Genomic DNA, 24324 nt, shown 5'->3' with positions numbered 1-24324 from the left:
CCACTATTATTCAACATAGTTTTGGAAGTCCTAGCCATGGCAATCAGAGAAGAAAAAGAAATAAAAGGAATACAAACTGGAAAAGAAGTAAAACTGTCACTGTTTACAGATGACATGATACTACACGTAGAGAATTCTAAAGATGCCACCAGAAAACTACTAGAGCTAATCAATGAATTTGGTAAAGTTGCAGGATACAAAATTAATGCACAGAAATCTCTTGCATTCCTATACACTAATGATGAAAAATCTGAAAGAGAAATTAAGGAAACACTCCCATTTGCCACTGAGACAAAAAGAATAAAATACCTAGGAATAAACCTACCTAAGGAGACAAAAGACCTGTATGCAGAAAACTGTAAGACACTGATGAAAGAAATTAAAGATGATACCAACAGATGGGGAGATATACCATGTTCTTGGATTGGAAGAATCAATATTGTGAAAATGACTATACTACCCAAAGCAATCTACAGATTCAACGTAATCCCTATCAAACTACCAGTGGCATTTCTAACAGAACTAGAACAAAAATCTTAAACTTTGTATGGAAATACAAAAGCCCCAGAATAGCCAAAGCAGTCTTGAGGGTAGAAAACAAAGCTAGAAGAATCAGACTCCCTGACTTCAGACTATACTACAAAGCTAGAGTAATCAAGACAATATGGTACCGGCACAAAAACAGAAATATAGATCAATGGAACAGGATAGAAAGCCCAGAGATAAACCCACACCCCTATGGTCAACTCATCTATGACAAAGGAGGCAAGGATATACAATGGAGAAAAGACAGCCTCTTCAATAAGTGGTGCTGGGAAAACTGGACAGCTACATGTAAAAGAATGAAATTAGAACACTCCCTAACACCATAAACAAAAACAAATTCAAAATGGATTCGAGACCTAAATGTAAGACCAGACACTATAAAGCTCTTAGAGGAAAACACAGGAAGAACACTCTTTGACATAAATCTCAGCAAGATCTTTTTTGATCCACCTCCTAAAGTAATGGAAGTAAAAACAAAAATAAACAAGTGGGACCTAATGAAACGTAAAAGCTTTTGCAAAGCAAAGGAAGCTACAAATAAGACGAAAAGACAACCCTCAGAATAGGAGAAAATATTTGCAAATGAATCAACAGACAAAGGATTAATCTCCAAAATACATAAACAGCTCATGCAGCTCAATATTAAAGAAACAAACAACCCAATCCAAAAATGGGCTGAAGACCTAAATAGACATTTCTCCAAAGACATACAGATGGCCAAGAAGCACGTGAAAGGCTGCTCAACATCAGTAATTATTAGAGAACTGCAAATTAAAACTACAATGAGGTATCACCTCACACCAGTTAGGATGTGCATCACCAGAAAATCTACCAACAACAAATGCTGGAGAGGATGTGGAGAAAAGGGAACCCTCTTGCACTCTTGATGGGAATGTAAATTGATACAGCCACTATGGAGAACAGTATGGAGGTTCCTTAAAAAACTAAAAATAGAATTACCATATGATCCAGCAATCCCACTACTGGGCATATACCCAGAGAAAACCATAATTCAAAAAGACACATGCACCCCAATGTTCATTGCAGCACTATTTACAATAGCCGGGTCATGGAAGCAACCTAAATGCCCATCAACAGACGAATGGATAAAGAAGATGTAGTACATATATACAATGGAACATTACTCAGCCATAGAAAGGAATGAAATCGGGTCATTTGTAGAGACGTGGATGAATCTAGAGACTGTAATACAGAGTGAAGTAAGTCAGAAAGAGGAAAACAAATATCGTATATTAATGCATATATGTGGAACCTAGAAAAATGGTACAGATGAACCAGTCTGCAGGGCAGAAATTGAGACACAGATGTAACGAACAAACGTATGGACACCAAGGGGGGAACACGGCAGGGGGTGTGATGAATTGGGAGATTGGGATTGACATATATATACTAATATGTATAAAATGGATAACTAATAAGAACCTGCTGTATAAAAAAATAAATTAAATTCAAAAATTCAAAAACAAGAATAAAACAACATGGAATAAAAATTTTGAAAAACAAAAATATCATTTACATTGGTAATTCTGAATTATTCAATATCATGAACTGTATATTCACTCAGCCTAGCAGCAATGATTCCTTATTTGGGGACTCTTTCCTTTATTATACAATACCATAATTTTTTTAATTTATCATGAAATTTTCCAAAAATGAACAAACAAAAAATCAAAATAAATGATAGTGATACTCTATGTAACTCTCACACAGCTTCAACAATTATCAATACGTGGCCAATCTTATTTCTACTGCCTCCACTTTTCTTGATTATTTTGAAACAAAACCCAGACCTCATATCACTTCATTTGCCACAACAATTCAACACCATAGCACTTTTAATTATCAGGATTTTTTCATTTAAATGACAATAGTCCTTTAAAAATAATTCTGAAATATTAAAAATCTTGTACCAGAGGGTACTGTTATTATTTTGTATTCCCCTTATTAACAAATAATGTCAAATAACACTAGCACCTTCTTTATGCTTTCATCTACCATATATTTCATCTACTCATTCTCTAAGTATCATCAAAGTACAGTAATAGTCTCCCTTATTCAAGTTCCGTATTCCCTTGCAACATGGAAATCTGACAGTTTATCTTTTTGCCTTCATTCTTTAGAAAGACTGCGTTTATTTAGTCTCTTTTCTTAAAAACTGATTTATTAATATATCTCTTTCTCTAAAAAACAATCTTCATTTTATACTATTTCTCTTATTCAGAATTCTAATTCAGATAAACATTTACTCTTTTAAAAGCTCTAAAATAATAAAATTCCAGAAACTCCTATTATGGCAAATTCTTATTGCTCAGAAGTGATTTTAATTAAAACAAACATATCTGCAGTAATGCTTTAAGAATTCAGGTATCAAAAGTGTTAAGTTTAAAACATATATAATTAAGGACTGTATTACACAGAAAGTAACCATTAGCAAATATTTAGTGTAAAACAATTATTTTATATAAACTATTATCTTCCTTTGAGAATTCATGATCTCAAGTTAGACTTACTTGCTACAGAGGTAATATAACAAGTAATGCCAGACATTCCTTTCAGAAATAATTTACTAAACACGTGCTATGTGCCAGGCCTTGTGCTCTAAGAACAATAAGAAGAAAAAGATGATCCTTTCCCTTGTGAACCTTTACACTGAGAGACACACAAGCAAGGGATACAATCGGATAAGCACTATAAGGGACTTCCCTGGCGGTCCAGTGCTTAAGACTGAGTTTCCACTGCAGGGGGCACGGGTTCAATCCCTGGTTGGGGAACTAAGGTCCTGCATGCCATGTAGCACAGCCAAAAACAAAAAACACAAGCACTATAACAGACAAATGTGCAAGGTACATCAGATAAAGAATATTAAGAAGGGTTTGTTGTTCTGGTGCAGACAGTAGATAGAGAGGGCTATTAGGTAAATAATTTTCAAAGGGAACATGCCAAGTGTACCTTGAAAGATAAGTAGGATTTCATTAAGCAAAGAAGAGGGGTCAGAGCCTTATGGACACCAGAAATGTGTGAACAAAGTTTGAAGATTAAAATCCATGCTATATTCAAGAAATTAGCAGAAGACAAGTATAGCTAGAACACAAGAGATGAAGTAATACATAAAAAGAGTAAAGAAGTTGGAATTACCATAGTCTTGTATGGTATGCTAAAAAAGCTGGCATTTTTCCTGTACAATGGGAAGCCATCAGAGGTTTTCAAGCAAGAGAAATATATGATCAAACAAGTATTCTCAATAAGCAGATAGTATATGCAGGATGAATCAGAAGGTTTAAAGCCAGAGGTAGGGAGACCATTGTAAAAGTTCTGGGAAGGACTGCTGAAGGCCAAAATTAGAGTAAATAGGGTAAGAATGGAGGGAATGCATTCAAGAGGCCATCCAGTTATAGACTTATCTACTGTGGTCAAATATATATAGAAACACTGTAGGCATTAAAGAAGTATTTGATGAATAAATGTGTATGTACATATGTGTACATATAAATAAGAGAGTGCGAAGCAGACAGCCAGAGAAACAGCTGAAGATGACTGAGGTTTCCAGTCAGTGAAAGCAAGGCTATTTACACCACACCTTCTACTACCCCTGCCCAAGAAAAGAATAATACTGACAATGAGCCAGCTAGCAAGTAAAGAATAAATTCATTTTGGATGTGTAGATTTTGAAGTGACTACTGGATAGCCAGGAGAAGATGAACAAAAGGAAATAAGGTGCAATTTAGAAAAGAAAACATCACTACACAGGCAACTGTTAAAATCACAAAAGTAAATGTGATCACAAAGAGAACACAGAACAAAAGAGCTGAAGATGGTAGCCTAGGCTCTTTCACATCATGGCACCTACCTAATGTTAACATTTATATTGCTTACCAGAGTCAACTGACAGTGCTCATGGGCTGCCACTGCCCCAAACTCCACCAGTGGCTGAAGAACTTAGAGGATTAATAATAAGACCCATAACCTATTCATAGTAGCCATGCCACAGGGGCTGGGAAGCCCTTCTCTGCTGAATGCCACTACCTTCAAAAGGCTGCAGGAGAAACATTTAAAGGTCCTTGATAACAGGCAAATCTAGATGTGAGACACTACAAGAAAATTGGTCTGACTTCTAAAAAAAAAAAAAAGAAAGAAAGAAAAGACTCATAAAAAAGGTAGGGTTGGGGGATAGTCTACTCAAGACATATAATAACTAAATATTATGCACGAAAACCTTATAGATTGTAGTTTATATAAAAACAGCTACAAAAGTTTATTTGTCGGACACTTGGGAAATTGTGACAATAGACTAGATATTATACAATATTATTTTACCATAGTTAATTTTATTTTTTAATTTTTATTTTATTGTCTTAAATGTAGGATAGTGGCATTATGGTTATGCAGGAGAATACCCTTATTCTTAGGAAATGTAGAAGTATTTTGGGCTGGCATGTCATGACAGTGGCAACTTAATTTCAAATGGTTCCATAAGAACAAAAAACACATTTATATACATACAGAGTGAGAGAGGAAAAAAATGCAAAAAGGATAACAATAGTTAAGTCTAGCTGGAGGTTATGTGGGTATTCATTGTTCTAGAGTTTGAACTTTTCTGCTTTTACAAAACATTTCTTAATAAAAAAAATTGAGGGAAGTAACTAATAAACAGTAGTTAGAGAGTTAAAAGAAAAATAATAAAAAACAGTATTAAAGGTTAAGTGGGCAAAAGCATCAAATGCAGAAGCAAAGTCAAACTGGAAAGAATGGAAAAGAGCTTGTCATATCTGACATTTGTTGATGCTTTGCAAGAACATGATTAGTAGAGCAAACACTTTGCTCAAAATTCTGTCAAGAACTGTACCATACTCTATTTTGCTATTTCAATTACTTATAATTGACTCATGCTTTTTTTCCCCATCCCCAAAAGAAGGAGACTATCTTACTCATTTTTGTAATTTTTTTGGTTTTTTTGGCTATGCTGAGTGTTTGTTGCTGCGCGCGGGCTTTCTCTAGTTGCAGAGAGTGGGGGCTACTCTTCGTTGTGGTGTGCAGGCTTCTTATTGTGGTGGCTTCTCTTGTTGCAGAGCATGGGCTCTAGGTACGCGGGCTTCAGTAGTTGTGGTATGCGGGCTCAGGAGTTGTGGCACATGGACTTACTTGCTCCGTGGCATGCAGGATCTTCCCGGACCAGGGCTCAAACCCGTGTCCCCTGCATTGGCAGGTGGATTCTTAACCACTGCGCTACCAGGGAAGCCCCTGGAAAACCCTCTTTTAAAGAAACATATTCTAGGGCTTCCCTGGTGGCACAGTGGTGGAGAGTCCGCCTGCCGATGCAGGGGACGCGGGTTCGTGCCCCAGTCCGGGAGGATCCCACGTGCCGCGGAGCGGCTGGGCCCGTGAGCCATGGCCGCTGAGCCTGCGCGTCCGGAGCCTGTGCTCCGCAACGGGAGAGACCCACGTACCGCAAAAAACCAACCAAACAAACAAACAAACAAAAAAGAAACATATTCTAAAGATAAAAATAAAATATTCTGGGGAATAAAATTCAAATAACAGTAATAATCAAACCAATATTTTTATTGGAAAAGTATTCATATTTAAAAGTTCACCAGAAAGCAACGATCTCCTTCTAGGAGGGAAGGAGAAAAATATAAATATTTTGTCATTCTCTAGTCTAGCACTATCAGATCAGATAGAACTAGATCATCAACCTGCTCCTTTAGGTACACTTTCAGATTTCAGTCTTCATGAAATAATCTCAAATCATAAGTATCAATGAAAAAATAAATACTCAAAAAAGAAATCCACAAGTCAAGATATCAAAATCAACACTTAAAATTTAAATATATACTAGTTTTTCACCATAATCCTGAAAGTTCAGCCAAACCTAGACCACTGAGGAATCTTCTTTTGATAAAGTTTAAGCTATTACATGTTTGTCTTGGCTGATCTTAAGTACTATGATAACAGAGAATGTGATACTGTGATATAATAAGAAAACATATTGTGGGGTCTTCCTCAGGGGTTTCTGGCTCACAACTCCTAAAATCCTTGTAATTTCCTAAGTGATTAGAGCATATGAGCATCTTTTCTTATAATATTTGGTTTTTATTCCTGGAATAGCTTCAGATGGATAAAAATAAAAGAAGCTCTTTTGTTATTCATAACAAGCCCCTTTCAACCACACCTGAGTTTATGTTAATGAAGTGATTTTTGGAAAGTCCCTAGAGAGCCACTGGATGGGGACTGGTTGCCAGGGGAACAAACCAAGTAATCAGAACTTTCAGCATGCCCAACACCACCCCAACCCCAAATGGGGGCCTGGAGATTTAATTATTCACCAATGGTCAAGGATTTAATCAATCATGCCTACATAATGAAGCCTCCATAAAAATCCCTAAAGTACAGAATTCAGAGAGCTTCTGGGTTGGTGAACAAGAACACATCCACTTGCTGGGATGGTGGTACACCCCAAAACTCCACAGGGACAGAAGCTCTTGTGCTTGGGACCCTTCTGGACATAGACCTAGCCCTATATATTCTTCATCTGACTGTTCATTTGTATCCTTTAATATATCCTTTGTAATAAACCAGTAATCTAGTAAGTAAACTGTTTTCCTGAGTTCTATGAGCCATTCTAGTAAATGACTGAACCTGAGGAAGGGATCGTGGGAACCTTCAATTTGTAGCTGAGTCAGAGGTTGTGGGCAACTTGGAGGACCCAACACTTGCCACTGGCATCTGAAGTGAGGGTCAGTCTTGTGGGACTGAGCCTTTAACCTGGGGGGTCGAAATTGAGTTAAATTGTTGGTGTTGGAGAATTGGCCAGTATGGGAAAAAACCTGCACATCTCTGGTGTCAGAAGTAATCTGGGAAGTTGGGTGTAAGGAGAGTTGTGAATAGAGAGATAAACAGAGTTTTTCCTTTCAGATAGTCTATTTCCTAATATAGTAAGTATCCTTGCTAGAATCCGAACCATTTGAACCATTATAATCCACAATCACTGAAATACACTTGAAAAAGCGAATTCCTTTAAAGGACTTTACTTGAAACTTTAATCAACATGACATATATCATAAAGTAAAAAGTCAGCTATTAGCTATAAAGAATTAATTTTTTTTAGAAGTTTCCATATAGGTTAACCTGCATTAGTCTGTATAAAAATTCAGGTAAACCTAATGTTGTCAGATGATCCATTTCATAGGAATATCAACCTAAGATCAAATTCTAGTCACTAAAAAGCTGAAAAACAAGAAGTTAGGAAAATAAAGCTGTTGCCCAGACAAGAACAAAGATAAATACCAATAATAGGGACTTCCCTGGTGGCACAGTGGTTAAGAATCCGCCTGCCAATGCAGGGGACACAGGTTTGAGCCCTGGTCCGGGAAGATCCCACATGCTGCGGAGCAACTAAGCCCGTGTGCCACAACTACTGAGCCTGCGCTCTAGAGCCCGCAGCACAACTACTGAGCCTGCACTCCAGAGCCTGTATGCCACAACTACTGAAGCCCATGCGCCTAGAGCCCGTGCTCCACAACAAGAGAAGCCACTGCAATGAGAAGCTTGCGCACCGCAACAAAGAGTAGCCCCTGCTTGCCGCAACTAGAGAAAGCCCGCGTGCAGCAATGAAGACCCAATGAAGCCAAAAATAAATAAAATAAATAAATTTATTTAAAAAACATTAATAATGAGTCAATCAAGTCATAATTTATGAGAAAAAAAGCATTTTTCTTTTATCATTAAATCACCTTTAAAACATAAAAATTTATGCTATCCAGTACCACAACACATTTATAATAAGAGTTATAAAAATAGCTACATTTATATAGTGCTTAGTATGAGGCAGGTATCGTTCTTTGAGCCTCAACCACATTAACTCTTTTAATCCTCACAACGTGCTAGGAAGTAAGTACTATACTCTCTCCATTGTACAGATGAGGACACTAAAAGCTGAGAGGTTAGATCACTCTAGATCACACAGCTAGTTAAGGGGCAGATCCAAGATTCACCAGGATCTAGGAAGCCTGGCTCCAGAGTCTGTGCTTTTGGTCACTACAGCTTCACGTCTTCTTATTCCCTTTCTGCAAAAGGGAATAGCACGTGTCAAGGCTTACAGGCAAAAGAGAATGATGAATTTGAAATTTGGTAAAGCTGGTTTAGAATAGGGGAAAGCAAGTTAAAGCTGAATGAAAAGAAGGCAGGGCCAGTTCAAACAGAACAGGCAAGCCACATTAAGGAAACTGGACTTCATCCCAAGCAGAAAAGGATTTTAATCAGTCTGTGTTTTTTGTGACTAGGTTGGAGGTGATGAGCGAACAAGGAGACTAACATTAAAAGGCCTTTGCAGTAATTTAAGAGATGACTACAGTCTAAATTAGAATGGTGGCAGAAGAAATAAAAAGTAGATGGAACTGAAAGATAATTAGGAAACAGTATCAACAGAACATGTGGTTAAGAAACAAGAGAAAGTAAAGCAAGAATGATTCTCACTTTTTGACCTGGACAACTGGGTGACAGTGGTGCCATTCACTGAGCTAAAAAGAACAGACTGGGGAAGTTTTTGTAAATTGAAGTTGAGAGCACTATGGTCTTGTTTAAATGGAGATGTCGAAAAGGCATTTGGATAAACCTAGAGCTTAGAAGGAAGATGTGGGCTAGATACAGAGTGTGACAAAATTTAGAAATGAAACTCATGACAATAGCAGAGAGGACAGAACCCTGAAGAACATCATTGAAGGAAAAGAACCTCCACAGTATTAACAGTGTATACTACACTACATGATGCTTAACACTGCTCAGTGGTTTCTAATTATGTTGCTTTACTCTGGTCTTCCCAACTAACACGAACATCACTGAAAGCAAGGACGCCTTCTGTTAGGGCTTTGCAACTCCACAGCTTTTAGCATATTACTGGCTAGTTGTGGGGTACTTAACCAACTGAGATATGGGAAAGGGATACATAAAATATACTTGACTTTAGGAAGCTCCTTTTTTAGGGTTCCTCTGATCTTCCAATTTGCCCCAGGCTTTTGCTCCCCTCCACACTTGCTGCACTGATTGCTCTAACTCGGCAAAGAGGTTGTTGGTAATTGATGATGTGGGACTTACACAATGGTTCTGTGGTGGACTCTCTCGTTCTCAACACCTATAAGTGAATCCAGTTGAAATTAAGAGAAAAATGGAGGCGTTCTTATTTAAGATAATAGGCACAGTTTGTTCTACTGCATTTTACTACAACAGTAGAAATTTTTATATTTTTATGTTATACTGTCAAATCACAAAACACTTGCTGTGTTTGGCCCTCGGTCTTTTCCACACTGACTGATCTTCCTGATCTCTCTTTCCTTTATTCTTCTCTACATCAGACAAGGTTGACCTTTCCAGAAATTTTGTGAACACTCTACTCTAGCCTGAGGTCAAAGCTCTCTGCTGTGCATTCACCAAGCACATTTCTGTACTATACACATAACATTCATCATATACCACTTCGTAAGGTAACTTTTCCATAGTATGTGATTTAAAGAGCTTAGATGATGGAATTATACACCTATTATATTGATACTAAGTCACACAGCTAATAAGTTATTTATACCCTCATAGTACCAGTTTTTGCACCTATTAGGAATAATAATACTAACACTGCACAATTTACAAGATAAATGAGATCACATATGTAAAATACCTAGCACAGTGTTATAGTTGAGATATAGTCTTTGCCCTACAGAAGTTCACCAAAGAGTAGAGGAACTAAGTAATGTGCACAGTTACTAAATATAAGGTATTATGTGAAAAAGTGCCTGAATCCCATCATTTAAAATATTTTTATAATCATCAATTTAATCCTATCTTTCTCAAAGAAGTTTACGTGAGGGAAAGGGATGGCAGGGTGGGAGAAGAGTCCTCTTATGACCTGACATGAGCAATACTTCACATCTTTTGTATCACTAATTAGGATAATCTATTGAGATTATCATAGGTCACGAAAAGAAACTAGATGGTTTCCCCGATAAGAACAGGAACAAGGCAAGAATATCTGCTCTCTCTACTCCTGTTCAAAATCATACTGGAAGTCCTAGCCAGTACAATAAAATGTGGAAAGGAGGGCTTCCCTGGTGGCGCAGTGGTTGAGAGTCCGCCTGCCGATGCAGGGGACACGGGTTCGTGCCCCGGTCCGGGAAGACCCCACATGCCGCGGAGCGGCTAGGCCCGAGAGCCACGGCCGCTGAGCCTGCGCGTCCGGAGCCTGTGCTCCGCAATGGGAGAGGCCACAACAGTGAGAGGCCCGCGTACCGCAAAAAAAAAAAAAAAAAAAAAAAAAAAAGTGGAAAGTTAATAAAAAGTACACAGATTACGGAAGAAATAAAATTGTATTTGTTTAACTGTCCAGAGAAAACCCCAAAGAACAACAAGAGAACTCCTGGAACAAATAAACAATGATAGCAAGGTTGCAGGATACAAGGTTAATATACAAAAGCAATTGCTTTCTCATATACCAGCAATGAAAAGCTGGAATTGAAAATTAAATACACAATAACATTTACAATACCACCCCAAAAAATGAATTACTTAGGTATAAACCTAACAAAACATGTATAAGATCTATACAAGGAAAACTATAAAACTGAAGAATCAAAAAATATCTAAATAAAGGCAGAGATATTCCATGTACATGACTAAGAAAACCTAATATTGTCAAGATGTAAATTCTTCTCAATTTGATCTATAGATTCAACATAATCCCAATCAAAATCCCAGCCAGTTATCTTGTGGACACTGACAAACTGACACTCAAGTTGATATGGTATAATCACATTGGAAGACAGTTTAGCAGTTTCTTACAAAAGTAAACATACTGTTACCATACGATCCAGCAATTGCACTCCTTGATATTTACCAAAATGAACTGAAAACTTCAGTCCCCACAAAAATCTGCACACAAATGTTTATAGCAACTTTATTCATAACTGCCAAAACTTAGAGGCAGCCAAGATATCTTTCAGTAGGTGAATGAATACATTAACTGTGGTATATCCAGATGGTGCGATGTAATTCAACACTAAAAAGAAATGAGCTATCAAGCCATGAAAAGGCATGGAGGAAGCTTAATGCTTATTACTAAGTGAAAAAAGCTAAACTGAAAAGGTTACATACTGTATGATTACAACTATGACATTCTGGAAAGGGAAAACTATATAGACAAAAAAAGATCTGTGCTTGCCAGGGGCTCAAAGGAAGGGAGGCAGGGATAAATGGATGGAGCACAGGTGAGATAGGAGGGAAGGGAGCAGGGCAGAACCATTAAAAGAATGACACAGCTGTTGAGGATATGACAAATACTGGTTAGAACCAACTAGGCCCAAGATGGAGGAAGATTCTACTTCCAGTAGATCTTGAGCCTCATTATACGCTCATTGTAATACACCCACAGGTGTCATGACAGTTCCAAGGCTGACCCTAAAAGGCCAAAAAGTGGGCAGTGGCCCAATTCCTAGAGATCCCCACCCCTTCTCCAAGATAGTTAGAATATTCTTCCCACTTGTTAGCCTATGAAATTACCCAGCCCATAAAAACTAACCACCCCACAGCACGAGGCCACTCTTGCCTTTGGAGACATCTGCATTGTGCCTATGGAACGTGTATCTCTCTAAATAAACTTGCTTTCACTTTACTATGGCTTGCTCTTGAATTTTGCCCTGCACGAAGCCAAGAACGCTCACTTGGCTGCCCGTCCCAGGAACTCGCCCAAGACCTGTGACATGACCAACCTCTTGTGTCCCATTCTCCTGCAACAGGGGGTATGTTTACAGCAGTAAAATTATTCTGTATGATACTGTTAATGGTGGATACATGTGATTATGCATTTGTCAAACCCACAGAATATACAACACAAAGAGTGACCCTTAAGGTAAACTACGGATTTAGTTAATAACAATGAATAATAATGGCTCATCAATTGTAGCAAACATACCACTAAAGCAAGATGTTTATCATAGGGAGATGGGGGTGGGGAGGATGGGGTTGAGGCAGTAAAAGGGTATATAGGAACTCTGTACTTTGCACTTAATTTTTCTGTAAACCTAAAGCTGCTCTAGGGACTTCCCTGATGGCGCAGTAGTTAAGAATCCTCCTGCCAGGGGCTTCCCTGGTGGCGCAGTGGTTGCGCGTCCGCCTGCCGATGCAGGGGAACCGGGTTCGCGCCCCGGTCTGGGAGGATCCCACATGCCGCGGAGCGGCTGGGCCCGTGAGCCATGGCCGCTGAGCCTGCGCGTCCGGAGCCTGTGCTCCGCAACGGGAGAGGCCACAACAGAGGGAGGCCCGCATACCACAAAAAAAAAAAAAAAAAAAAAGAATCCTCCTGCCAATGCAGGGGACATGGGTTCAAGCCCTGGTCTGGGAAGACCCCACATGCCGCGGAGCAACTAAGCCCGTGAGCCACAACCACTGAAGCCCGCGCGCCTAGAGCCTGTGCTCTGCAACGAGAAGCCACCACAATGAGAAGCCTGCACATCTCAACGAAGAGTAGGCCCCGCTCGCCCCAACTAGAGAAAGCCCACGTGCAGCAACAAAGACCCAACGCAGCCAAAATAAATTAATTAATTAAAGAAAGAAAGAAAGAAAGAAATTACCTCCAATCTATTGTTGGTAAATAGAAAATATCCTCCAACTGGCCAGTGAAAAGACAAAAAGAGGGACTTCCCTGGCGGTCCAGTGGTTAAGACTCCGTGCTTCCGACGCAGGGGGGCGCAGGTTCGATCCCTGCTTGGGGAACTAAGATCCCATATGCTGCGTAGCGTGGCCAAAAAATTTTTTAAAAAGGGAGAAAGGAGAAAGGGCGTAGGAGGTAAAATTGCAGCTAACTCAATAAAAAGCCTGAAACTCCTCTACTTAAGAAAAGCAGCTTCTCTGAATAAAAGGAAAGTGAAAGAAATAGTGAAACTGGGTTGATTGTAAAATGGAGTGATCCTGTGTAGGGCACAGAGTAGAAACTTAATAAACATATAATCCCCTAGCTTCACATAAGGTGTATATCCTTAATATACAGTATAATATGCAGCCACTTGATATCAATACAAATATAATTTCCAGAAGACATAAGAAAACCATTCCTCTAATTCCCATTCAGAATCTATCTGAAAACTAGCCACGTTATTAACTTTAAGAATACAACACTGTTAGCTGCTATAGGTCTTAAAAAAAAAAAAAAACCCTACTCAAATATCATCTGAAGAAAGTTCATAAATGGTTTCATAAATTCAAAGAAAGTAATATCTGTGATATCTGGCACCTAAATGGCAAAATATTTATATATTTTTTTTAATCAAAGAAGTATTACCCAGGAAAGTTATGTCATATTACTTTCTGAAAAATAACTCATTAAGAAAGTCTCTATAAAAACATATTTTACAAATGTGTGGGATCTGTTTGTTTCTCTACTGAAACAAGAACTAACTTGAGAGAAGAGCATATTAACAAGTTCTGAAGAGAGAGGTAATTAGCATATTGGAAACTCAGATTTTTGGCACATGGGTCTGTCCTCCAGTCATGAGTCATGGACTAGGCTGCCTATTTATTGCGAAGCAATCTTTCAGTAAAAGGAGCAGCAAGGAAGAATACAACATGAAAAATGACTTGGATAATTTCCGAGGAAGAAATCATAGTGAAATTAGGTCTGAGAAAGTTAGATAGCATATACTATACATTAAGCTAATGCTCTTTTCCTTTTACTCTTACTGTTTAGTTAACAGCAGAGAAACTGAAATTTAGTCCTTAGTTCTATTTAAAGTTTTCTATTTTTTATGGATTTTAAATTTAGTCCTTAGTTCTATTTAAAGTTTTCTATTTTTTATGGATTTTAGTAATACTGAATAAAATTATTCAAGTATTAGCTTGGCTTTACGTTTTGTGAAATGCACCATTATAAATTATTTTGTGATAACATTTGTGAAAACCTCTCACCTGTCACATACCCACCCCAGCACACACACACAATGACACCAGAAGGCAACACTCTGCTTTACCTTCTGCTGAAAAGTCTGCTACCTCCAACGCTTGAGGTCCATACACGAAGCCCTCCTGGAATCTATGAACACAGCAGAGGCAAAAGGCAGAGAAGTTTATGTAGATTTAAAGTTACACTGCCCAAAACATAAAATGCCAAACGCCTATCACAAGTCTACATATCTGCCAAGGATATCAGATTTTGGATTTGACAATGAGTAAATCAACAATATACTGATATCATTCAGAGTTCATTATACATTATGCAGCTAATTACATGAAAAAAACAAAAGGTGAGCCTTAACTAATTTATATTCTCACCAATATAGGTGATTTACACTATCAAAAATGCTAATAACAATTAAATTTTTTAAATCATGTGAGAGAGCCAATACATATATAAGGAATATATAAGAAATTAAGTAGAAAAATATACTTCACATAATGAAGTGTGATAGACTCTAAAGCTCAAGGTACATTCTTTCTTAGGACCGGAGACTGCTGGGAATATAGGAGAAAAACAATTAGAAACAGACATGCATAGGGGAAAGGGAAAAGTAGAACTGTAAAGATATTCTAATGCCAAGATTTAATTTGTCTGACAGCAATGTTGAAATGAGCCAGATATTACATATGCTAAGCAGTATAGGGGAAATCTACCTTGTTCGAATCATATAAAATAAATATAAGCATGAAACATGAAATGCTTTTCAGAAAACATTCATGTAAAAAAATTAAGAACTTAGGGACTTCCCTGGCAGTCCAGTGGTTAAAACTCTGCGCTCCCAATGCAGTGGGGCAAGCCTTCAATCCCTGGTCAGGGAACTAAGATCCCGCATGCCCCACAGTGCAGCAAAAAAAAAAAAAATTAAGAATTTAATCAGGTGTATAGCTGATTCACTTTGTTATAAAGCAGAAACTAACACACCATCGTAAAGCAATTATACTCCAATAAAGATGTTAAAAAAAAAGAATGAGATACAAATAAATTACACTATATACCAAAAAAAACAAGAATTTAATCAGGTAAAACATTTAGATCTCAGATTTCATTTCATTCTTTGCTGATGTTGGGCTTAAAGACTACAAAATGCAGCTAGTATATGAGAAAAGGAGTCAGATAAATTTTACTAGCTATTAAATTTAAAAGAGGGAGGCATGCTATCTTTATGTAATATCGAGAAATCCTTAAAAATACCATCAAACAATTAGGAAAGAAAGAACGAAGCATTGTCTTAAAACATGATGATATGTCAAGAAAGAAACATTGCCTTGAAGTCAGGTGGCTTGAATTCAAGTTCCAGCTAAAGTACTCAATTGCTTTGTGACATCAGTCAGGTCACTTAATCTCTCATATAACGAGAGTTGTTCAGTGAGGACTTTACCATCTCTCAGATTTATACTATCAAATGAAATATGGTATTAATAATCACAGAATGTGGACTTCCCTGGTGGCACAGTGGTTAAGAATCCGCCTGCCAATGCAGGGGACTCGGGTTCGAGCCCTGGTCTGGGAAGATCCCACATGCCCGTGCGCCACAACTACATAGCCTGCACTCTAGAGCCTGCGAGCCACAACTACTGAGCCCACGCACCACAACCACTGAAGGCCTCACACCTAGAGCCCATGCTCCGCAACAAAGAGAAGCCACCGCAATGAGAAACCCACGCACCACAACGAAGAGTAGCCCCCACTCACCACAACTAGAGAAAGCCTGCGCTCAGCTGTGAAGACCCAACACAGCCAAAAATAAACTTATTTTTAAAATAATAAGAATCACAGAATGTTATATTTTGCAAAAATTTAAATCAGTGCATTTGACATAAATTAACAGTTTAATATAAGTTGTTAACTAAGAAACACAGGGAATATAGCGTGCCAAGCCAAAAAATTTGGGGAGGAAACCCAAAGAAGCAAAGCAAAAAGCTGAGCTGGTCAAAAGAGCCTAGAGTAGCTGACAGGGCTAAATGGCAGCCAGCAGGTCACAGTCTCCAAGAGATGGCTGTATCATGTTACTAATTTAGCAGTTTGCCCAGTACTCTCTGCCTTGGGTGTATCTTAATTCCCAAAACAACCTTATAGACTACACCCTCCTCTAACATAGTGCTTGTGACATTTTAAGCTAAGGACCTGAGACACAGTAACTACTTGCATATTGCATATATTTTTAAAAACCAGAGATAAGATCCCACCTAATAAAACAATAATGGAACAAAGGCTTATCTAGTATGTATGATGTGCCAGGCACAGTTCTAAAGCTCTACAAGTACTAGCTCACTTGGTCTTTACAACTCTGAGGTAAGTTCTGTTATTATCCTCACTTTACAGATGAAAAACTGAGACACAGGGAGCTTAAGAAACTTGCCTAGGGACTCCCCTGGTGGTCCAGTGGGTAAGACTCCACGTTCCCAAAGCAGGGGCCTGGGTTCAATCCCTGGTCAGGGAACTAGTTGCATGCCGCAACTAAGAAGTTCGCATGCCGCAACTAAAAGATCCCGCGTGCTGCAACAAAGATCCCACATGCCGCAGCTAAGACCCGGTGCAGCCTAAATAATTAATTAATTAATTTAAAAGGAAAAAAAAAAAAACTTGCCTAAACGCACAAAGCCTTAAGTGGCAGACCTGTGATTCAAACCCAGACTGTCTACTTCTAGACCACACTCTTAGTCACTATATCATCCAGACTATGGAATTAAAATCACAGAAACCAAGCACTTATCTGTAGGTAAAAAGTTAAACAATTAAAAACTGTTCTTAAGTAGTCAATCATGTTATATATATTCTTCAGCATTTGCAACATTTCCCTGGAAAATTAAAATTCAAATGATTGTTGTACAAAATATGTTTAAAAAGGAGAAATGCTTACAATACAAAACCAAAAGAAAAAAATTTTTAATTTAAAAACAGGGCTTCCCTGGTGGCGCAGTGGTTGAGAGTCCGCCTGCCAATGCAGGGGACACGGGTTCGTGTCCCGGTCCGGGAAGATCCCACATGCCGCGGAGCAGCTGGGCCCGTGAGCCATGGCCGCTGAGCCTGCGCGTCTGGAGCCTGTGCTCCTCAATGGGAGAGGCCACGACAGTGAGAGGCCCACGTACCGCAAAAAAAATTAAAAATAAAAAAATAAAAAATAAAGAAGTCCCAAAAGGATAAATACTGATGATTCTTCTTATATGAGGTACCAGAGTCATCAAATTCATAGAGATAAAAATAGGATGATGGTTGCCAGGGGCTGGGAGAAGGGGAAAAATGGGAAGTTATTCTTTTTTTTTTTTTTTTTTTTTTTTTTGGTACGCGGGACTCTCACTGTTGTGGCCTCTCCCGTTACGGAGCACAGGCTCCGGACGCGCAGGCTCAGCGGCCATGGCTCATGGGCCCAGCCGCTCCGCGGCATGTGGGATCTTCCCGGACCGGGGCACGAACCCGCGTCCCCTGCATCGGCAGGCAGACTCTCAACCACTGCGCCACCAGGGAAGCCCGAAAGTTATTCTTTAATAGGTACAGGGTTTCAGTTTTACAAAATGAAAAGGATTTTATGAATAGATGGTGGTGATGGTGGCACAAAAACATTAATGTATTCGATGTCGCTGAACTGTACACTTAAAAATGATTAAAATGGTAAATTTTGTGTACATGTTGTCACAATTCTTTAAAAAAGTAATAGGTGTTAAGTGTATAACATACAAAAAGGTATGTATAAAAAAAGATAAAGAAAATTATGTCATTTCAACTTCCAGAAAAACTACTGTAAACCCTTTTATTAACATTTATTTATTTTTGGCTGCGTTGGGTCTTCGTTGCTGTACACGGGCTTTCTCTAGTTGTGGTGAGTAGGGGCTACTCTTCGTTGCAATGCGCAGGCTTCTCATTGCAGTGGCTTCTCTTGATGCAGAGCACGAGGTCTGGGCTCGTGGGCTCTAAAGCACAGGCTCAGTAGTTGTGGTGCTCAGGCTTAGTTGCTCCGCGGCATGTGGGATCTTCCCAGACCAGGGCTCGAACCTGTGTCCCCTGCATTGGCAGGAGGATTCTTAACCACTGCACCACCAGGGAAGCCCTATAAATCCCTTTTTAATGTATATTGTTACATGGTTGAAAAAAGTATACTATATACTTTTTTTAATATACTATATACTTTTTAAAAATAATTACTATCAATGCTATGCTTACCAATGTCAATCCTCCTTAGTACTGAAATATTTAATTTTACTAAATGTTTAATTGGAAAAAAAAATTTTTTTAACTCAAAAGTTAAAATAATTAAAGCATTAATTTTGCGCCAAGAACTTAAAGAGTATAATATCAAAATAATAGTTTAAATTCTCTAGGTTTCCCAGCAGAAGAGCTTCTCTACTCAGAGTTACCAAAGAGTTACATTCTTGTATTTTAAGACTTTCAATCAAATCTCTTTTGTAAGAGATTACACATGTATTATTACTACTTAGGCTATATTGGTCTCCCTACCTCCATTCTCAATCCCCTATGCTGCAGACATACTGGCGGCCTACCATATACCCATTCTCCCTTTCTTGCTTAGTAACAGACCCTAGTTTTACTCTGGGCAGCATGCACCCACGTAAGAGTGTACACTTCCTAGCCTTCCTTGCTGCTAGGACTGGTGAATGAGCTAGAAGTGGAAGTCATTGAATGGGACTTCCAGGAAAGCTACTGAAAGGGGATGATTTAGCTGGGCATCTGTCTGCAACTTGGACATGATGAATGGCACTCCAGCAGTCATTTTGGACCATGAGGTAACAGAATTTATGCCAAAGGACAGTGAGGCAGACAGAAGGAACTCAGGTCCTTGATGAACTCAGATCCTAGAGTCACCATACAAAGCTTCAGTGTGAGAAATATACCTCTATCTTGTTGAGACCACTTGTTTTGTATCTAGGTAAACCAGAATCTAGTTAAATAACTCACTTTTATGCTGCTATCAGTGATCTTTCTAAAATGTAAATCATAATTATCAAAATCCTTATCTTGCCACATAGGCCCTTCCATTACTTCTTTGGCCTCTGCTTATTTCTGCAGCCTTACCTTAGCCTTAAGCTCCAGCCATAAAGAACCACATGTAGGATGGTGACCGCAGTTAATAATACTGTATTGCATGTTTGAAAGTTGCTAAGGGAATAGATCTTAAAAGTTCTCATCACAAGAAAAAAGAATTTTGTAACTACGTATGGTGACATACTAAAAAGAAATAGGGAGAGAATATGTATTCTGCACCCAGGATATGATGTACTATCTATGCCATTAGGTCAATTTTATTAACTGTGTTACCTAAATTATCAAAATCCCAAAGATTCCTAACTGTATTGTTGTATCACTTACTATGAAACGTATATTTAAACTTTTACTCTGGGAAAAAAAAAGAAAAGAAGAAATTCAAATATGATTCATTTCAAATTACAAAAATTCTGATATTAAGGAATATATTAGAAGACATCAGGATTCTAAGCCAGTTGACAATACTTAATTTCCTTAACTATAAAATATCATTTCTCTTCCCAAACAAACCAAGTATCCTGAGTGGATAAATAAATCTTTTTTTTTTTTTTTCAGTACAACTTTTGAGGTCTTGAGGAGAAAAAGGCAACAGAGAACATTTTCTCTCTTGCAAGACATCCTTACAACAAATATTCATTGAGTATCATTTATGTGCCAAGCATTGTACTAGGCAGTTAAATACAGAATAATGAGCTCTTTGAAAAAGCCCCAAGGTACTAAGAGCGTATTTATCCTCATCTACGTGAGATGAGAAAGCTTAGAGGAGATGGCATTTAATTTTTTTTAAAGGGAAAATGAAACTTAAGAAAAAGAGAGATTTAATTTTCCATTTTTTATGAGCTCCATTTGTTTTTAGGTAAAATAGGAGGAGCCAGTGTCTTTTTAGTGCCCACTATGTAGCCCTGTACCCGGTTCTTTACGTTTAATTATCTCAATTAAGCCTCATAAAATTTCTGTGAGATACTTCTTAACCTCATTTTAAAGGCTAAGAAGTATAATACATAATTTGTTAAACAGCTAGGATCTGAGCTCGGAAATATCTGCCTCTAACAACTGATACTCATTACACATTAGCTCTTAAAGTTTTAGATATAAACATAAAATATAGGGGCCAAGAGAAAGTTATCAATAAATAACTCACCAATTAACTTAGCTTCCATATGCTTCATCACTAACTACAACAGTTTAGCTGGGTATAAGGAAGCCACTTTTTAAATGATGAGGAAAAAACTGACTTATAGAGCACAACTGATAGAATCAAAATTCAGACTTTCTGAAGTAAGCTTTAAAGCATAAATAAAAACCAACAGCAAAACTTCAGCATAAATCTTTCTCATTACAATCGTCCTTCATTCCCTCCAGTATTAAGTAGGCGAATACATTGCAGGAGATAACGTCTCTCCTAAATTCTATGTATGTTTTACAATCCCAATCAATGACCCTGAGAGAAAGCCTATTTCTCACCACATAATACTGATATTTAGAATAATACCTCAGATGAGTAACTACATCCATTAAAAGTTTAGTAAAAATACTAATAATAATAGAGTCCAAACAAGAAAATAACTCTAGGGAAAAAATTAATTTAAAGCTATGACTGTTGTGATTCAACAATCCTTACCCAGATCTTCTCAAGCCTCAAAAGAGATGTATTATTATGACAGTGCATGTATCCAGGCAACTCTTTATAAGAGGTTCAGGAAAGGATATAACCTAAAGCTAAATAAGAAGTCCCCCGAAATGGTGGCACAAGACATTTTAGATAGAATAAAGTGTCCCAACAGTGAGGATGGTTCAATGCAATGCTGAATAACCAAAAAAGCTTTAAATTTTCTCCTATGGGAATATTTTAAAATTCAGAAAATTTTATCTATATGAAAGTTCATGTTTAATCCTATCTGAAAACAAAAGAGGTTGGCATCAGCAACCTAAGTCTTTCTCACCCAGGAATAAATGCCTTAGCTCCGTAACCCCCAGCCATTAACCAACCAATCATCTTTTAGTCACCTGGTTACTGAGGATCCTTCACTGGGTCCCAGAACTCAGAGTCCACACCAATAATGCCTTGTTATGCATATTTTTACACAACATAGAACAGAGGTTTCACACTGCGAATTTTACAGCCCTGTTCCCCATGGTGAGAAACAGCAGAACCTGGTGAAAGTAAGATCCTACTCAGAGACCCAAATAATTCTTAATTCAGAGGCAAAGAACCTCTGCCAACAACTTGCCCAAGTGCCTCTCCCACCGCACTCTGATCCCAATTCCTCAGAATAAAAATTTAAAGATTCCAACAGGAAATTTGTGAAATATAAAAACTAATGCTGGGGGCTTCCCTGGTGGCGCAGTGCTTGAAAATCCGCCTGCCGATGCAGGGGACACGGGTTCATGCCCCAGTCCGGGAAGATCCCACATGCCACAGAGCAGCTAAGCCCGTGAGCCACAACTACTGAGCCCACGTGCCACAACTACTGAGCCTGTGCTCTAGAGCCCGAGCCACAACTACTGAGCCTGCGTGCCACAACTACTGAAGCCCACGCACCTAGAGCCCGTGCTCCGCAACAAGAGAAGCCACCGCAATGAGAAGCCCGCACACCACAACAAAGAGCAGCCCCTGCTTGCCACGAGAGAAAGCCCGCATGCAGCAACAGACCCAACGCAGCATAAAATTAATTAATTAATTATGTTTTTAAAACCACTAATGCTACAGTTACACACCAAAACAGAAGCAACTTCTCAAAGGAACCTTCTATCCTCAACTAATTCAAGGGAGAAACACAATTAGTAAGAGAAAAGGACATGATATAACAGCTCTTACCTGTCAAAACAGAACTGAATTCTTAATTTTATACTTCCTGTCTAAATAAACCTGGAAATACAGGAAGAAAATAAGAACAAAGGATACACTTTCCACTCTGTAATTATGCAGTTGGTAAAAGTGCTATTTTTCCTTTTATGCCACCTCACTGACCCCACCATTTGGACCCAGGTTCTGGGCAACCCACTCAGCTACCTTCCTGGCCTTTTTCAGAGCTGCGGGAGCGGGCTCTTCACCCCACTCATCCAACTGGTCACTGAATCCCACCTATCTCCTAAATATCTTTTGACCTTCCTCCCAGCTTTGCCCCTTTTCTTTCTTTTTAAAAAATTTTCAATTTATATTGGACTATAATTGATTTACAATGTTGTGTTAGTTTCAGGTGTACAGCAAAGTAATTCAGTTATACATATACATATATCTATTCTTTTTCAAATTCTTTTCCCATTTACGTTATTACAGAATATTGAGCCGAGTTCCCTGTGCTATACAGGAGGTCCTTGTTGGTTATCTAATTTAAATATAGTAGTGTGTATATGTCAATCCCAAACTCCCAATTTATCCCTCCCCCCCCCCACCCCCGGACCTTTCCCCTTTGGTAACCATATATTTGTTTTCTAAGTCTGTGAGTCTGTTTCTGTTTTGCAAACAAGTTCATTTGTATCATTTTTTAGATTCCACATATAGGTGATATCACAAGGTATTTGTCTTTCTCTGTCTGACTCACTTCACTTAGTATGATAATCTCCAGGTCCATCCATGTTGCTACAAATGTAGCTTTGCCCCTTTTCTACCCCAACAGCTGCCACTAAGAAACAGGTCCTCCTCATTTCTCACCTGGACCTCCCTAACAGCCTCCTGCTCCACTCTCCTTCCTCTCTGGTCCTCTCCACCATCCACACTGCTGCAAAACTGATCATGAAATTCCACTCTGTGAGGTTACACACCCAACTGTTAGCAGTAGTTATCTCTAGTGAATGCCTACATTTCTGGTGTTACCTGTTTGCACTTTATAACAAGCATGTGTCCCTTTTACAATCAGAAAAGAATGTTTACTATTTCCATTTTGGGGAACTATTAGAATCTATTCCATTTGAACTCTATTACCCCATTTCATCAGGTTAAAGGTCACATTCTTTAGCCAGGCACACGATGATCATGCTCTGCCTTTCTCAGACATATTTCTAACCTCCATCCCCAGTACTTACTTTAGCCATCCTGAATTACCTGCTGTTGTGTTTCTTGATATCCTAATTTTATTTTTTTAACATCTTTATTGGAATAGCTTTACAATGGTGTGTCAATTTCTGCTGTATAACCAAGTGACTCAGCTATATGTATACATATATCCCCATATCCCCTCCCTCTTGCGTCTCCCTCCCACCCTCCCTATCCCACCCCTCTAGGTGGTCACAAAGCACCGAGCTGATCTCCCTGTGCTATGCGGCTGCTTCCCACTAGCTAGCTATTTTACATTTGGTAGTGTATATATGTCCATGCCATTCTCTCACTTTGTCCCAGCTTACCCTTCCCCCTTCCCATGTCCTCAAGTCCATTCTCTACATCTGCATCTTTATTCCTGTCCTGTTCCTAGGTTCTTCAGAACCATTTTTTTTTTTAGATTCTATATATACGTTAGCATACGGTATTTGTTTTTCTCTTAGCTGATCTCCCTGTGCTATGCGGCTGCTTCCCACTAGCTATCTATTTTACGTTTGGTAGTGTATGTATGTCCACGCCACTCTCTCACTTTGTCACAGCTTACCCTTCCCCCTCCCCATATCCTCAAATCCATTCTCTAGTAGGTTTGTGTCTTTATTCCTGTCCTACCCTAGGCTCTTCATGACCTTTTTTTTTTTCTTAGATTCCACATATATGTGTTAGCATACGGTATTTGTTTTCTCTTTCTGACTTACTTCACTCTGTATGACAGACTCTAGGTCCATCCACCTCA

General features: G+C 38.6%; 1 protein-coding gene and 1 non-coding gene across 4 annotated transcripts in view; one reads left to right on the top strand and one right to left on the bottom strand.

Moving 5' to 3' along the window:
* Positions 1 to 24324, bottom strand: part of CDK19 (cyclin dependent kinase 19) — a 182741-nt gene that overhangs the window by 130102 nt on the left and 28315 nt on the right. The window contains exon 2 of one of the 3 annotated variants that reach the window (XM_055087555.1): positions 14568 to 14629. The exons of the other annotated variants lie outside the window; for them this stretch is intronic. The gene's annotated coding sequence lies outside the window, so the exon portion shown is untranslated. The remainder of the gene's footprint in view (positions 1 to 14567; positions 14630 to 24324) is intronic. 3 annotated transcript variants of the gene reach the window in all.
* Positions 13244 to 13317, top strand: TRNAR-CCG (transfer RNA arginine (anticodon CCG)). The gene has a single exon. It is a non-coding gene; the product is annotated as a tRNA-Arg (tRNA).

This window comes from Physeter macrocephalus, chromosome 10 (genome assembly GCF_002837175.3).
Source record: "Physeter macrocephalus isolate SW-GA chromosome 10, ASM283717v5, whole genome shotgun sequence".
Classification (NCBI taxonomy): Eukaryota; Metazoa; Chordata; class Mammalia; order Artiodactyla; family Physeteridae; genus Physeter; species Physeter macrocephalus.
This window is presented reverse-complemented; position numbering and strand designations above follow the sequence as displayed.